The sequence below is a fragment of the Monodon monoceros genome, unplaced genomic scaffold (genome assembly GCF_005190385.1).
Source record: "Monodon monoceros isolate NGI ecotype Baffin Bay Population unplaced genomic scaffold, NGI_Narwhal_1 Super_Scaffold_16, whole genome shotgun sequence".
NCBI lineage: Eukaryota > Metazoa > Chordata > Mammalia > Artiodactyla > Monodontidae > Monodon > Monodon monoceros.
In genome coordinates this window covers 85,598,375-85,615,506 of record NW_021703772.1, presented here as the reverse complement: position 1 = coordinate 85,615,506, position 17,132 = coordinate 85,598,375, and the positions used below count along the sequence as shown (strand labels likewise).

Genomic DNA, 17,132 nt, shown 5'->3' with positions numbered 1-17,132 from the left:
TGTCCACTAAATTTTTCACCAGAGTCTATTCCACTGTCTCCACATCAGTGAAGACATATAGTTGTGTATCTTCAAGCTCACTCTTCAATCCTTTATTTGGTTTCTAATCATACTACCCTGCCAAAGTTGCCCTCAAGAGCCTCCAGTGGTCACCAAACACCAAATGAGCTTCACTTGGTCCCCATGTAATTGAACAAAGTTTGTGTGCCAAGGCACAGTGAGGCCAAATAAACTTGAAGTCGGAGTTTGGAGCAGAGAAAGGTTTACTGCAGGACCAAGCAAGGAGAACGGGTGGCTCATGCTCAAAAACCCCGAACTCCCTGATGGTTCTGGGGGAAAAGGTTTTATAGGCAAAATTTAGGGTGAGCGCTGCAGACTGATTGGTTGGTGGTGAGGTAGCAGGGCGGTGCTGAAGGAACCTTGTGCTCAGCCTGAAGTTGCCATCCTCCACCTGGGTGGGGCTTTAGTTCTGCAGAAGAACTTCAGATAAGATGTTATGTATATTCCTTGGAGGAGGAACCAGGCAGCCCCAAGTCTGCACTACTGTTTCTTAAATGCTCCTCCCTTGCCTCTGCATCCCCTCCCTTCCCTCTGCATCCCCTCCCTTCCCTGATTAGGAACTGTTTGAACCTGCCCTTTGGAACTCAGGGAAGGTCATGGAGGCTAAGTGAAGCCAATTTTCTACAAACAATAAACAGAGGACAGGGAAAGGACTTGTACCTGGGAGCCCCACAAGGTCCTGGTCTGCTTCACTCATGTACCTTCAAGTCTACATAGTATTTAACGTAGTTCATTACCCCATCTTTGAAACTTTCTTGTTTTGACTTCCATAATAGTATACTCTTCTGGTTCTCTGTTTTCTTTCCATTTCTCACAGGCTTCCCTGTACCTCCTAAATGTGAAACTGGAGGGAAGGGGGCAGGGCACAACCTTTGAAGAATGACAAAGCCCCAGGACATGACATAAACTGATTAGAACCAAATGGGTCCAAAATATTGGACAAGTCGACTTCCACTAGACCTTGAGCCTCAGTACAGTTCATTGTAAGACATCAGCAAGCTAAATGACACACCCACAGGCGCCATGAGAGTTCCAAGGCCAGCTATAAGAATCAAAAAGTGGGCGGTGGCCCAATTCCCGGAAATCCTCACCCCTTCCCCCCCAACCTGAAATAGTTGGAATAATCCTCCCACTCATTAGCCTATGAAATTACTCACCCCTATAAAAACTGACAACCCCAGACTTCCCTGGTGGCACAGTGGCTAAGAATCCGCCTGCCAATGCAGGGGACACAGGTTCAAGCCCTGGTCCGGGAAGATCCCACATGCTGCGGAGCAACTAAGCCCATGTGCCACAACTACTGAAGCCTGCATGCCACAACTACTGAAGCCCACATGCCACAACTACTGAAGCCCATGCGCCTAGAGCCTGTGCTCCACAACAAGAGAGGCCACCAGAATGAGAAGCCTGTGTGCCGCAACAAAGAATAGCCCCTGCTCGCCGCAACTAGAGAAAGCCCGCGTGCAGCATGAAGACCCAACACGGCTAAAGATAAATAAATTAAATAAATAAATTTTTTTTAAAAACTGACAACCCCATACCTGGGGCCACTCTTGCCTTCTGAGATGGCCCACACCCTGTCTGTGGAGTGTTTTTCTCTCTAAATAAATCCACTTCTTACCTATCATTTTGTCCCTCACTTGAATTCTTGAGACATCAAGAACCTGAGCTTCATTAAGTTCTGAAACCAGGTGTGTGATCTCACTTGGGTTTTGGCGGGGTTCCAGTCCCAGCACGTGGATTCAAGTCCCAATCTGAGGTGCACGGTTGCAAATGTATGCATTCTTAATTAGCCAGACTTGACAATTCTGCCTCCTTAATCTCATATACAAACTCTCTTTTTCATTCCTATTGTATTACCACTTGTCTGAAACACTAAAATAGACTCCCAATTGGGCACCATGCCTCTCCAGTATTACACCCTCATCCAAGAAACCAACTGCTTTGGTAACATTCCTGAAGTTTAGCCTGCCTCATTCTTCCACTTAAAAGACAGAAAACACACAGATTCAAAAAAACATTTGGTTTGAATCCTAGCTCTGACAATTATTTGTCAAGAGACCTTGGGTAAGTCACTGAACTCTTCTGGTCCTCGGTTTTTCTTTTCTTTAAAATAAACATTGTAATATCTATTAAACAAGAGTTGTTATAAATAAATCAGAAGACCTGTTCAGATCTGACACATAAGAGGTGTTCTATAACCTTCAAGGGCTGTCCAATGCCTAACAAGTAAGATCTATATATGCTTACACAGTTAAACCCAATTATTCTAGTCCAACAGCCAATTGCTCCCTGTCTGCTCCCTATGTAGGACCATAAGACACCCTTCAATGATACACTCTGTACCTTTTGCCTGTTATGTGATCAGCCTGAAATACCCTTTCCCCAAATCTCCCCCTGCCAATTTTCTACCAGTTAAAGTCCAGCTCAAGTATCACACCTTTTAAGAAATGCCTAACATGAAATCATCTTTTTTTCTCTGAATTTTATTTGTACCTCTCTTACACTATGTATTCCATTGAAGTTATTTATACACTAGCCTTTCTTTCTTATTAGAATATAAACTCTCTGAGGGCCAGAATTATATATTTTAACCACTGCATTGTTCAGTACCCTATTCTACAAACAGAAGCATTAAAAGAAGTGACACTTTGAATTGTGAAATTGATTTTCAGTACTATTTATAAAATTTATCCCAAATAATTTACATAGCCACCTATCTTGTCTATATGCTCACTATGAAAATCAAAGTAAAATGTTCAATAAACTGGGGCATGTCTAAAGGGAGATATGATTTCTTTGATTATGTAATTGAACACAAAGAAGAAATAAGACTTTTGTAAGTCTGTTTTACAGAGAATAATATGATTTTAATAAGTTACATCCAATCAATTCAAAAGGATAAACCTTGTCATTTTATTTTATTTTTAAAGATAATTTACACAAATTATCAAATAATTTCATTTTAGAAACACTCAAACATAACAAATGACCATATGCATGAACAAAATGCAGCATAAAGCCGTGTCAATGAAATTGCCAAGGTATTTTACAAAAAGTAATCTGAGTTGACCATTTTTGCTAGAATATATATGTAATTCCTGAATACTAAGCAAAGAAATAAACAAGCAAATCATACATAAAAAGAGTGATCAAATAGTCAACTACAATATTCAAGCACCAAGTGACATTAAGAATGAATAAAAAAGACTACATTACAGCTTTTTTTTTTTTTTTTTTTTTTTTTGCGGTACGCGGGCCTCTCACTGTTGTGGCCTCTCCCGTTGCGGAGCACAAGCTCCGGACGCGCAGGCTCAGCGGCCATGGCTCACGGGTCCAGCCGCTCCGCGGCATGTGGGATCTTCCCGGACCGGGGCACGAACCGTGTCCCCTGCATCGGCAAGCGGACTTTCAACCACTGCGCCACCAGGGAAGCCCTACATTACAGCTTTTTTATCACACATCTATTCCAGAACCTATAGAACCTAAACCATAGAGATGCCTATAGTATACAGAGTGTGCAAGCAAGTACAACGTGAAAAAACAGAAGCAAAGATTAGAGAGAATGGGAAAGCACATGCTTCCAACTGTCTAGTATATACAGTAAATAGTACCTGCTTCCTTGGATAGAAAAGCTCTAAGAGGAAATTGCACCACTGCACTAGTGTGTGTGCAAGTATATGCTTATGCTCTCACGTAGTTGTACCAAAAGACATTACTTGGGTTGCAAAATTAAGCAAGAGCAAATCTGGGTAAGTATCAAGATAAACATTAATGATGCACCCTTGGTAAGGTTCAACAAAGAAGAATAGATCTGAGCACAACTCTTAACACTCTTCAGTCTTCCTGTGTTCACACAACTTGCTTTTCAAACTGGACTAAGCGAGGACCCTAACTAACACTGTCTGGGGAAAGAAGCAGTATTTTTACTTTGGATATGATATCATCTCTCCAGTTGTTGAATCCCTGGCCTCTGGGTAAAACGACTAAACCAATTATTTCATATTTTAAGATACATAATCTATATCTATCTACATAACTGATTTCTCAGCTGTAAGAAGAGTACAAATACTTATTTTCCTATCTATTTCCAACAATAAACATTACTTGCAGTTGACTAAACATCTGTCTCTGAGTATCTTGGTTTTTCAACCCTCATGAGGGTTTAAGTTGACCATTAAGAAATCCTTAACTACTGCCAAATCCAATTCCTTTATAAGGGACTATGGAATGGCCCTATTTTGTATCATAGACCTCTGAGGTCTGATGAAAACTAAGGGCCCTCTCCACAGAAATACCTACTTAAGTACATATAGACAAGATTTTACATGCCACTGGGGGCGGTATTTTAGACTTTCCTAATGTCTGGTGAACTTTGACTTAACTTGCTCACTTTCTCCAAGACTCCCTTAGAAGTGTTTCCAGAGGCTAAATTTGTATACTAATCTCCATCCCAACACCCCTCCAGTTCTACTACCTATCAGCAAGATAAAGCTCCTTTCCTGTACTTTTTTTTCATAATCCCGTAATTCTCTTGCAAATCAGATGACTGTATGCATCATGCTGTACTATTTTAACTGATTTTATTTTCTTCTCCATTGGAATGTGAGCTTCTTAAGGCCAGAAACCATGTCAGGTCCTATTCTATAGCTCCAACAACTAGTACCACACCATGTACAAAGAAAATACTCATTCCAATGTCTTTCAAATAAAGCCATGAGTTGATAATTGCTGAAGACGGGCAATGGGTACATGCAGAATAAGGCAGGAAGGGTGCTTCATTCTACTAGTCTGTCTCCTTTTGTATATATTCCAAGTTTTTCAAATATTAAGGGGAAAAGTCTAGAAAAAAAGAGGCTTGTAGCTATACATCAGTAGCCTCCACATACATGAATGCATCTAAAAACAAACTGAGACTTGTTCATTTTGCCTCAGAGAACTAGAATCAATGAGTAGAAAACAAAATTCTGGCTTCACAAAAGTAAGAACTCTAATAATTAAAGGTGTCTAAAAATGAAGCTGCCACTGGGCTAGGTACAGGCATACCTCAGAGATACTGCAGTTTCAGTTCCAGACCATCACAATAAAGCGAACATGGCAATAAACTGAGTCAAACAAATTTTTTGGTTTCCCAGAGCATATAAAAGTTATGTTTACACTGTAGTCTACTGTGTATGCAACAGCATTATGTCTAAAAAGATAATGTACATACCTTAATTTAAAAATACTTTGCTAAAAAGTACTAAACATCATCTGACACCAGAGGGTTGCCACAAACCTTCAATTTGTAAAAAAAGCACAGTGTCTATGAAGCACAATAAAGAGAAGTGCAACAAAACAAGGTATACCTGTATATTCAAGCAGGAGTTGGCCATTCAGAATGGATTACTATTTGGGGGAAAATGGGAAAAATGAATTCTAAGGGAACTTCAAATCTGTATCTGAAAACACAGTTTATTATTTTAAAACAGATACACAGAAGTCAATATAAAGGTTAACTGTTGATTTCATAAAACATCTACAAAGAATGAAGTCCTTTCTCAAAACCAATTTCCTCGCAAGCCTCATTTTGCAGGCGTGCACTCTCTGGACATCAGCTTCCCCAGCCTTCTGTCAGGTCCTTAATGTGCCCTGCAGCCTCCACTGCACATGCTGCTCCTACTGGAATACTCTTCAGATAGCAGCTAACGCACACTTCTTCGGGGAAGCCCTTCCTACCTGACCAGATCATGCTCTCTGACAACTACCATTCTTTTCTAGAAAGCAGAGACACCGTGTTTTTGCTCACCATTGTATCCCCAGGGCCTGTCACAGAGCCTGGCATGTTGTAAGTGCTCAATAAATATTTGTTGAATGAATGAATGAATACAACATTCCCTATGACCCTAGCATTTTCATAAATTATGATCTAAACTGAATACAAGTCAACTTGCCAAAATATAACCAAGCTATTTCTTTATCACAAGTGATTAAACTACCTCCCTAGAGGCTAAGGACAATAAAAAAAGTTAGCTAGCTCCCAAGGCAATCTTTTTATACTTGTTTTATTATGAAAATATAACACATTTTCAATAACTTTTGGCTTCACAATAAACACAAAAAATTTATTTCCTAGAACTCTAAGATTTTGACAAGCCAAATGATTCTCAAGTCAAACTGTGGGTTATTAAGCTGAAAGAATATACTGTATGAATGTGAAGTTTAATGAGGACATTTAGGTAATGAAGAAGCAGTGAGAGCTTCAGGACAGAGGGACAACCATCAGGGCATATATTTTCAAATGTGTGTTTATAAGAAATATATGAAAATGCCCAGCACAGGAATACTTTCTGTTGCTCAAAAACACTGAACACTGATGACTAAATTCTCTCTTACAAAGGTCAACAACAATCGTCTCATTTATCAGTGCAATTCCTTTAATTATTCATTCTTAAAACCTTCACATAATATACTAAGCAAAAAGGAAGACATAAATTGTGTTTAACACTCAGAAATCACTAATAGGGCTTCCCTGGTGGCGCAGTGGTTGAGAGTCTGCCTGCTGATGCAGGGGGAAGATCCCACATGTCGCTGAGTGGCTGGGCCCGTGAGCCGTGGCCGCTGAGCCTGTGCGTGCAGAGCCTGTGCTCCACAATGGGAGAGGCCACAACAGTGAGAGGCCCGTGTACCGCAAAAAAAAAAAAAAAGAAAGAAATCACTAATATATCTAATGTATACAGAGACAGAGTGGTATTTTATTGACTTCCATCAAAACTGTTTTTTAGGATAAAGTTACAAGATCCTACCTTTAGTATTAAGATTGTGAGAACAAAATTTATTAAATTATTAAAAAGTATAAAAAAATTCTATCCACACCAAAACTATCACTATGGCTAATACACAAAATATTTGAAACTCTAAATAAATTCTAACAAAGCTAAACACTAGGTTTTAGGACTATTTTATTTTTAGTTGCGAGAAATTACCCACTGCCATCTTATTCAGAATTGTGTATTACCTGATAAATTTGAGTTAGAGCCAGCACTGCAATATGTTGAAATCCCTTAGACTCAACCCTGCTTCTTATAACCTTTAGCTTCAATTCTGAACCCAACATGAACCTTCACCCAGGTCATCCACTCCATTATTAGCACCAATCCTGGGCTCAGTCCCTCCTCCACTTCAGAGAGAAATGACAAACTAAGGAAAAGATTAAGGTAAACCTTCAAACTGAGTAATGAACTCCAAAGAATGATTGTTTTTCAATGAAATAAATAAAATTTACCTTGGAGATGCTGGAATGTGAACGTGGAACATGTAAAAGATTTAGCCTAATTCCTGACATTTATTAAATACTCAAAAATTGGAACTAAATATTATTACCACTGTGTTTTAATTTTATAAATTGATTTCCTCTGATATTAATAGTGTAACATAATACATGATTTTCTAACATTCCAAATCTACAAATTAGAAAAAACAAGACTCTAAAAATCCTTTAACTTTTTATTATGAAAACTTTCAAACACACACAGCAGTAGAGATAAGAGTTTAATGAACCATACCACCTGGCTCAACAATTATTGTCACTCTGACAATTTTGTTTCATCTATAGGAAATCTATTCTTGAACAATGCAAAAGTACAGTGAATTGAGATACCCTTTCAAAAGTGTACCCAACATGTTGACCACACAGAAATGATGGGTTTCATGCAAAAACGTTATTTTTGTCTCTTACTGGTCTATTAAACCTGTTCAGCAGTAAACTAACCTCTGCCTTAGGGAAAAAAACTCAAGTAATCCTCATAACTTTCTGGTTCCTAATAAGTAACAGAAAATCATATGATCACTTGAAATGGTAGGTCTCAGTTCAGTAACTTAAAATAACTAGTCTCAGACAGACAACTGGGGAAATTTGAATATGGACTATACATTATATAACTTTATTGTACCAATGGTAAATCTTGGGTGTGATAATGGCACTGTGTAGGAGAATATCTTAATTTTTCAGAGAGAAAAGCTAAAGTATTTAAGAGTAAAGTGTCATTTTCAAATGGTTCATCCCCATCCCACTGGCCAAAAAAGTATACCGTATATATAATCTATACTCGTACCTAACGTTGTTACCTGGTAAAAGGTATGAGGTGTTTATTAGATTACTATTTCACCATTTCTGTAGGCTTAAAATTTTTCAAAATTTAAAGACTACATCCAAATAACAGTCAAAACTCCAAAGTACAGTTAACATTACATCTCATGTTCTCTTTTCAGCTAAGGCCTGCCAAGAGCTGGCCACTGTCAGTGAGGGAGATCCTCACTTCTCAAGATCCCTCTCTTCTCACCAAGAAGCTTCTCTTCTGCCATCTTCCAAGTTTTCTGAGCCCACCAGGATCAAGGTCAGGGAGTCGAGAAGAGCTCAGGCGTCACAGAACAGTTCTTATTTGTCTGCTACTGTACCAAAATGACCTAGCGTTATACGAATATGGCAGGTGTTTAAAGCTGATTTTCCTTCTCTTGGGAAGTGCATATGCATTCTTCCATGGGTATGAGCCTCCAAGTGCAAAATTCCTGCCAGGAGCAGCGCTCTCCTTTAGCTAACAGTTCCCTCCCAGTGTCCCCTCAGCTTCTGACCTCTGGCCGTATACCCCACAACTCTACTGCAGGGATCTTCTTTCCCTGGCAAAAAACTTCCTTGGGCAGGATTCCTTTTCAAATAACACCAGGTTGATATTCATATTCTGGGATACATACATACACTTCTGACCTGCTGGAAGAAAGCAGTGCAATTACTTCTCAAGCCCAGCCCTACTGCCACAGAACACTTAGGCTTTCTCAGGCATGAGTCGAGCATCAGTCCCTTGTGACCTCAGCTGCGGACCATGTACTACAGTTGACACTCCTCTCACTAGGTTTCATGAAAGATTCAGATGCCTAACTTGTGAAAGGCAGGACTAAAACACACAGCACTCCAATGACATTCTAGAGAAATTAGCCTAATGAAGTCTTTCCCTCTTTTGATATCCTCTATGTGAGTGAAGGGATTCAAAGGTCACAAAACTAGCTTTCCACAAATCTGTATATGTTACAGTACTTCCTTGGGATATAGAAGCATTTGTTGAATACTGATGCCTCAAATGAAAGTTCCACTCCTCCAGGAGGCAGGTCTTTTTTATTTTAGTGCCAGCACTAGCATCCAGCGCATCATGGCTCCTCAAGAAAATGTTTTTTGAAGGGATGATCTCAGCAAACGACAGTAGGTATAAATAAATGGAAGAGTATATAAAACTAGGCAATGACGGATGACTTTCAGTATCTGAAGAACTATCTGAAAATAGACTGCTCAGTCAGTAAACGTTGGGCTAAGCAAAGCACATTTGGTCCTCCCCAATTTATACACCTAGATATAGGCCCATGAGAACCTAAAAGGGCAACCAAACATCCAAGTATTCCTCTTCTGTTCTACCATGATACCCATCTCCGCGCTTACTCATGGCATAAAGAAAATATCCATGTGTCTACCATTTGTATACAGGTCATTGAGGGCTTAGTTGGTTCACCCTTGCACCATAAATAGTACCTGTCCTCAATAAAAAATCATGTTGACCAACACAGGTTAAATTAAAGGACTGTCATAAAAGAAGAGAGAAAGATACAGATTATATCAGAGGATGGGTAATTGCCCACAGCAGTCCTCCAACTTTACTGGGTGAACACTATTTAGATGAAATAATGGCCCCTTTATTTCTTTCTGCTCCCTACTCTAAAACTATAGCTGTGCGAAAAGACCTATTTGGGGGGCAGCATGATGCCTGTAGCAAGTAGTATACTCTTACATATCTGCTTATTCACTCAACAAGCCACACTGGAGATCTAATACTTTAAGGTACCCTAAAGGCTTTCTATTTTAAAGATTTTTTTATGTAAATGTTCAATAAATATTTACAGAACATTAACTATGTGCCATGCTCTGGGCTAGTGAGGCACTATGGGAGGATCAACGATGAGTAAAGCAGTCAATGAGCTTACAATTTAATAAGAAGGATGTGACAAATATTTAAAGGACTGTAATATCCTAGTAAGAAAAGCACCACCATAAAGAAATGAGAGACTTTGAAAAATGATTAGGATTTTAAAAGGGAGAGGTGAAGAAGGGCTTTCAGCAAAGGAAAGAGTATTATCAAAGAAAAGGAGGTAAATATAGAAATACTGACCAGGACCCTGGAGTACTTGTTAGGTATAAAAAAAGGAGAAAATAAAGGTAGAAAAAGTAGACTAAAGCCTAACTGGAGAGGGCCTTAGGTGCCAAGGTTAAATATTAAAATGCCCTTTCATGAGTAACAAGAACAACAAAAAATAAATTAAAAATAAAACATAGTTTCAAGGACATGGTAATGGAAAGGATTTCGAGGGCATAAACAATTTCAAAAAAGAACAAAGTTAGACAACTTATACTACTTATTTCAAGACTTAGTATTAAACAGTGTGGTGTTGGCATGTTAGACATATAGATCAATACATAATAGAGTCTAGGAAAAGATTCACAAATATATGATTAGTTGATTTTTAACAAAAGTTTCAAGATAACTCAAAGGAGAAAAGACAGTTTTTTCCACAAGTGATCCTTGGAAAACTCGATACAGAAAAGAATGGACCTTGATCCTTACCTCACACTCTACACAAAAATTAATTCAAAATGGACAAGAGACTGAATGTAAAAGGTAAAACTATAAAACTTCTAGAAGAAAACACAGGAGAAAATCTTTACAACCTAGAATTAATCAATGATTTCTTGGAAAGAACCAAAAAAGGAAGGGAGGGAGGGAGGGAGGAGAAGACACTGATAAAATGGATTTATTAAAAAATTGAAACTTCTGCTCTTCAAAAGACACCATCAATCAAAGAAAAAGGACAATCTACAGACCAAAAGAAAATGTTTGACTGTATCCAGATACATAAAGAACTCTTAAAGCTGAATGACAAGAAAACAAACAATCCAATTTTTTAAAATGGCCAAAAGATTTGAACAGATACTTCACAGAAAAAGATAAAATGGTCAATAAATACATGAAAAGATCAATGTCACTGGTAAACAAAGAAATGCAAATTAAAACCACAATGAGATACCACCACACACCCACTAGAATGTCAGAATTTAAAAGAATGATAACATCAAGTGCTGGCCAGAATGTGAAGCAACTAGAACTTTCATACATTTGGGGAGAATATGGTACAATCACTTTGAAAACAGTTTGGCAGTTTCTTATGAAGTTAAACATACACTTATCAAATGTCACTACAATTCTACCTCTGGGTATCTAACCTAGAAAAATTAAAGCATAAGACACAAAGACTTGAACATGAGCATTCATGGTAGCTTATTCCTTACAGGCAAAACAGAAACACCCCAAATGTCCACGATCAGGTAAGTGGATAAGCAAGTTGTGGCACAGTTATACAATGAACACTACTCTGCAGTGAAAAGGACCTAATTACTAAGACATACAATAACATAGGAAGAAGCTTCAAACACATCATGCTGAAAAGAGTACATAGTATGTGATTCTATTTATATGAAAATTTAGAGCAGGGAAAACTAGTGACAAAAATCAGATTACTAGTTGCCTGGAAATGAGCATGAGGGAGGGAGGGAGAAGTGACTGCAAAAGGACACAGGGGAACTTTTTGAGGTGATGGAAATATTCTATACCTTGACCATAATAGTAGTTACATAGGTGTATATATCTATCAAAATTCATTGAACATTACATTTAAAGTGCCTTTTATTTTATGTCAATTACACCCCTAATACATTTGATTTAAAAATGTAAAAGGAAAAGTAATATTCAGACGTTTGGAAATAGCATCATTGCCCAAAGACGCCAATAAGTGTACATCAGGTTTTACTACAGGTTTAACCCCCATATAATAAATTTTTATTGTCTTTTATTTATTCAATAATTATGTATTCAAGTACGAACTATGTGCCAAGAATGATTCTAAATGGGGTGGTACAGTAGTAAACAAAACAAAATCCCCTGCCCTCATCAAGCTTTCATCCTAAAAAGACTGACCAGAAAAAAAGTAAAAGTAAAATATACAATTAGTTTAGGAAAGTGCTAACCAGAAAAATAACGCAACTGGAAGGAGGGGGATGTTTTAAATAAAATGGTTAAGGAAGGTCTCACTAGGAAAGTACCATTTCAAAAAAGACCCAAGAAAAGCTAGGGAATAAGCTAAGCAGCTATCTAGGGGAAAGAGCATTCCAGACAAAGGGAAGAACAAGTGCAAAGGCCCTGAGGCCAGCTATTCCAGGAACAATAGTCAGGTTGTGAATGGGGGTTAGTCAACACAGTCAAAGGATGAGATTGCAGATGGGGCAAGATCATGTAGAACCTTATAGGCTACTACAAAGACTTTAGTTTTTACAGTGAATGAGAAAGGAAACAATTGAAGTTTTGAATTGAACAAAGACAACATTTGACGTATGTTTTAATTGTGATTATTTTGGCTACTGCACTGAGACTAGACTGAAGTGCTGGGTTACACATTGAGCTGAGGATTGTAAGAGGAAGCTAGGAGACCAGTTAGGAGACTATTAAAATAATCCAAGTAGGGACTTCCCTGGTGGTCCAGTGGTTTAAGACTCTGCGCTTCCACTGCAGGGGGTACAGGTTTGATCCCTAGTCCAGGAACTAAGATCCTGCATGCCACTCAGCGCAGCTAAAAAAAAAAAAAAAAAAAAAAAAATGCAAGAGATGATAATAGGTTGATGAAGGCAGTAGTGGAGGTGGTGAGAGGTGGTCAGATTCAAATTCTAGATGTATTCTGATGAAGAGTCAACATGAACTACTGACAGATGAAGTGTAGATATAAGACAGAAGAGTCAGAGATGACTCCAAGGTTTCTGGTCAGAGTAACATGGGTGGAATTGTCATTAACTTAGATGAGGAAGACTAAAGACGAAACAAGTTTGGGTAAAAAGATCAATTCAGTTTTGAGTATTTTAAATACCTTTAACTAACCATATGCAGGTACCACAAGACAATTGGGTATGTGTCTGCAGTTCAGAGAAAAAAAGCTCTTACAATTTTTTTTTTTTTGCAAAGTTAATCACTGGGTATCACACTGTGTGCGTGTGTGTGTGCATGTGTGTGTGTATAAAACTTTTAGGAAATAATCCATACTTGAATTTAATACATTAAGGCCTCAGCACTAATGGATTGTGTGTTTTCTGATTTACATAAATCCATACAAGTCTGTTAGGCACTTCACACCTTTATTTTTACTTTCACATCTGAAGTACAGCAATATGGATAGATAAGGTGTGTATTTAAGATAACAACGTGAACAGACACATTCCTGGAACTATAGCTATTTAAAAGTGACACTAGCATCAAGATACTCATTCTTATTCTGGGAAGGCTTTAAAAAACGATCACTTGTTATGAAACTAATTGCACTGCCAAATGCTCAAGATCATATGTAAAAATCATCATCTTCTCTACATTTTACTGTTTTAAATCAAGGAAAGTAATAGACTTTATGATCAGACTTAGAAGTTTGGTTTTGATGCTTATAACCATCTAGGTTACATGGGCAAACACGTTTAACTGGTGATGGAAACCATTTCTTAAAAAGTAAAATGTTCAGTGTGGATAAGCATTATTTCCTCCCAGCCATCTGTTCATTCCCAATCCCGTGCCTTCGACTCTTCCCTCACGCCAGAATGCCCTTCTTCCCAGCTGTTACCATTCTCTTCCTTCAAGGCCCAGCCCAAACTCTGCCTCCTCTACAAAACCTGCCCTGAACCCCAGGGGTATTCACTTCTTTCCACATCCCCACAGCATTGCCACTTATAGGTCTAGAGCACCTATGTTGCTCTGTCATGGATTAAGTTTACCTATTTACACTAAAGCGGAAACCCCCTGAGGACAGAAAATCTTCCTCATCTTTGCCTGCCCTAAAATGCTTAACTGAGTACCTTACAGATCAGATTGTAGGTACTTACTAAAGGTTTGTTCAATGAAATTAAAATCCTATTAAACTAAGAAAATGATCAAATACAATGAACTCAATGGGATATATGCTCTAATTTCCTTTCATCACTTCAAATATACTTCTCTGGATCTCACTTCCCCCTCTCTCCATAACATCCCAGATAAAAATCCTGCTGCTTCTCAGTCATTTTCAAGTACTGCAAAATATAACCTAGCCAATTTATACCTTCAGTTTCATATCTTATTCAAACAGTACCCATACCCTGCCTCAGCCCAGGACAGCCAAGAGAAAGAACAGAATCAGTTTCTTTCAAAATCCTTGCTGGCTCTTTCACCTTTCTCCACTTCCTTTTTCACTTCCTCATTCCTCCAGATCAGGATAGGCAGAGGAAGAGGGACAAGTATTCCATGTGCCCACTTCCACGGGGGTTTACTCGACAGCCATGAAACAGGATGATCTGCTATACTTTTGTAATTATTGATAGCTACCTCCTCTCATTCTCAAAGCCCAGCTTGGACAGTACATTTCAGGTCTTCCCAGCAGGGGCGCCTTAAGTTACAGCAAGCAAAGAGGCTGGATCTTCCACGCTGAATAGTTCCCTGGTGTGCGGGATGCACTCTCAGGCTGACCTCTTACTATCCCACCCAAAATTCCCTCATAGGGCAAGCAGCCTTCCTTGTCAGGATCCATTAAGATTACTCAAGCCTGGTTACTTCCCATGGCATCCACTTGGTCCACAAAAAAAACTTATGCCTTCTTACTACGCTAGATGCAAATGTCAACTCTTTCCACTACTGCTCTCTCACTCAACATGCCATCTCACTGGCTTCCGTCACTCTCCTTCCCTCCAGAAACAAGTCAGTTCAGGAATGCCCCCAAACTCTAGGAAACGTATGCCATGCTCTCTCAAGAACCCTTTGCAAGTTGCCATTGCGGTATCAAGAAACACGATTCTGGGGCTTCCCTGGTGGTGCAGTGGTTGAGAATCTGCCTGCTAATGCAGGGGACACGGGTTCGGGCCGTGGTCTGGGAAGATCCCACATGCCGCGGAGCAACTGTGCCCGTGAGCCACAACTACTGAGCCTGTGCATCTGGAGCCTGTGCTCCGCAACAAGAGAGGCCGCGATAGTGAGAGGCCCGCGCACCGCGATGAAGAGTAGCCCCCGCTTGCCACAACTAGAGAAAGCCCTTGCACAGAAACAAAGACCCAACACAGCCAAAAAAATAAATAAACAAATGTGGGGTTTAAAAAAAAAAAGAATTTAAAATTAATGAATACAATCATAAATAGCATGTAGGTCAAATAATAAAGCATAATTTTTAAAAAAAAGAAACACGATTCTGTAGCTGATTAAACAACCAAACATGAAAGTAAATACCAATCTACCCTCCTGGAAGACATAGTCAAATCCTGGACTGGAAATAAAAGGTACTTTTGGAAAGAACAAGGGAAATATCACAGAACTAACTCTCCACTAGATTAACAATTCTTCACTTGAATGACAGTTTTAAAACCCCTCTTCTAATTTCACTTATGTATGGGAAGTGGATGCTGCAATCCTGTTCTTCTTAACTAAGCCCCACATTCCTCTTTAGAATATAAGGATGCTTACTACCCTTTATTTTCAGTGTTGGAGCTTCAGCTGAAATCCTGAAACAAAGAAGTCTTAGTCATCATCCTATCATCTTATGACAGGTGTGATTCCCCTGCATTACATGTACTGCTTACCTATAATAAGGGACCCTTCATTTTAAGCAACTCAATATGAAATAAAAATTTACCAAAGGGCTTCCCTGGTGGCGCAGTGGTTGAGAGTCCGCCTGCCGATGCAGGGGACACGGGTTCATGCCCTGGTCCGGGAAGATCCCACATGCCGCGGAGCGGCTGGGCCCGTGAGCCATGGCCACTGAGCCTGCGCATCCGGAGCCTTTGCTCCACAACGGGAGAGGCCACAACAGTGGCCTTTTTTGCGTACCGCAAAAAAAAAAAAAAAAAAATTTACCAGAAAAGGGGAGTGGGGAGCTACTGACTAAACATCAAGGGAAAGAAAAAAGGGAGATTCCTCATTTGGTCAAACAAATTTTATCTTAGTAAATTAGTATGTTATTTATACTCAAAACACTTCATTTAATTATAAATACATTTAGTGAAGAGTCACTACACAAAATGGAGAATTCCCACTTTAAAATTCAGATTAAAATATATGGTATCTACAACTAAACATTCTGTACAACATTATAAATCAACTACACTCCAATATAAAAACATGTTTTTAATTCTCTACAGTAAATAGTACAAGGTAATAACAAATGAACTCTATTCTACTGATATCCTTACTCTAGCACCCTTGTCCATCCAAAAAAGGAGTGCTTATCTATGATCTTATCACCTAACACATTTACCATCTCATTCTCTCTTTTGCAATCCACTCATTTCCTGATGTCTACAATAGCCTCAATATCTCCATTCACAAAGTTACCTCCCATTCGCCTCAAGGAAAAGCAGCTTTAACCAGTGACTACGACCTTGGGGAAAAGGAAATGGGAAAAGAATCCACCTAAATAGTCACTGCTCTACTAAAATAATCACAGGAATGTATGCCTACTACATTTTACCTTACAGTAATCTTTCTTCAGAAGTCTTTTTTGGAGTCTATGAAAGTCAGGTTCACTGTCTTTCTTATCTCCTATAAATATGACTAAAGAAGTCCTATGTAAAACATAGTTTGGGGACAAAAAGATGTAATTGATGAATTCTCAAGACCCTATAAATCCCAATGTTTCGTCATCTCAAAAATCAATTCATAAGACCTCACCACATGGCAGGATGAGGGAAGATAAAAGAAAATATTCTTCTGACCACTGACAGAAAACTAGTTTTAAATACCTGGATTTTGGACTTCGCTGGTGGTGCAGTGATTAAGAATCTGCCTGCCGAGCTTCCCTGGTTGCGCAGTGGTTGAGAGTCCGCCTGCCAATGCAGGGGACATGGGTTCGTGCCCTGGTCTGGGAAGATCCCACATACCGCGGAGCGGCTGGGCCCGTGAGCCATGGCCGCGGAGCACAGGCTCCGGACGCGCAGGCTCAGCGGCCAT

At 39.1% G+C, this 17,132-nt stretch overlaps 1 protein-coding gene across 2 annotated transcripts in view; it reads right to left on the bottom strand.

Annotated features, from left to right (window-relative positions):
- Positions 1-17,132, bottom strand: part of GTDC1 (glycosyltransferase like domain containing 1) — a 420,502-nt gene that overhangs the window by 387,373 nt on the left and 15,997 nt on the right. The gene's annotated exons all lie outside the window — the stretch shown is intronic.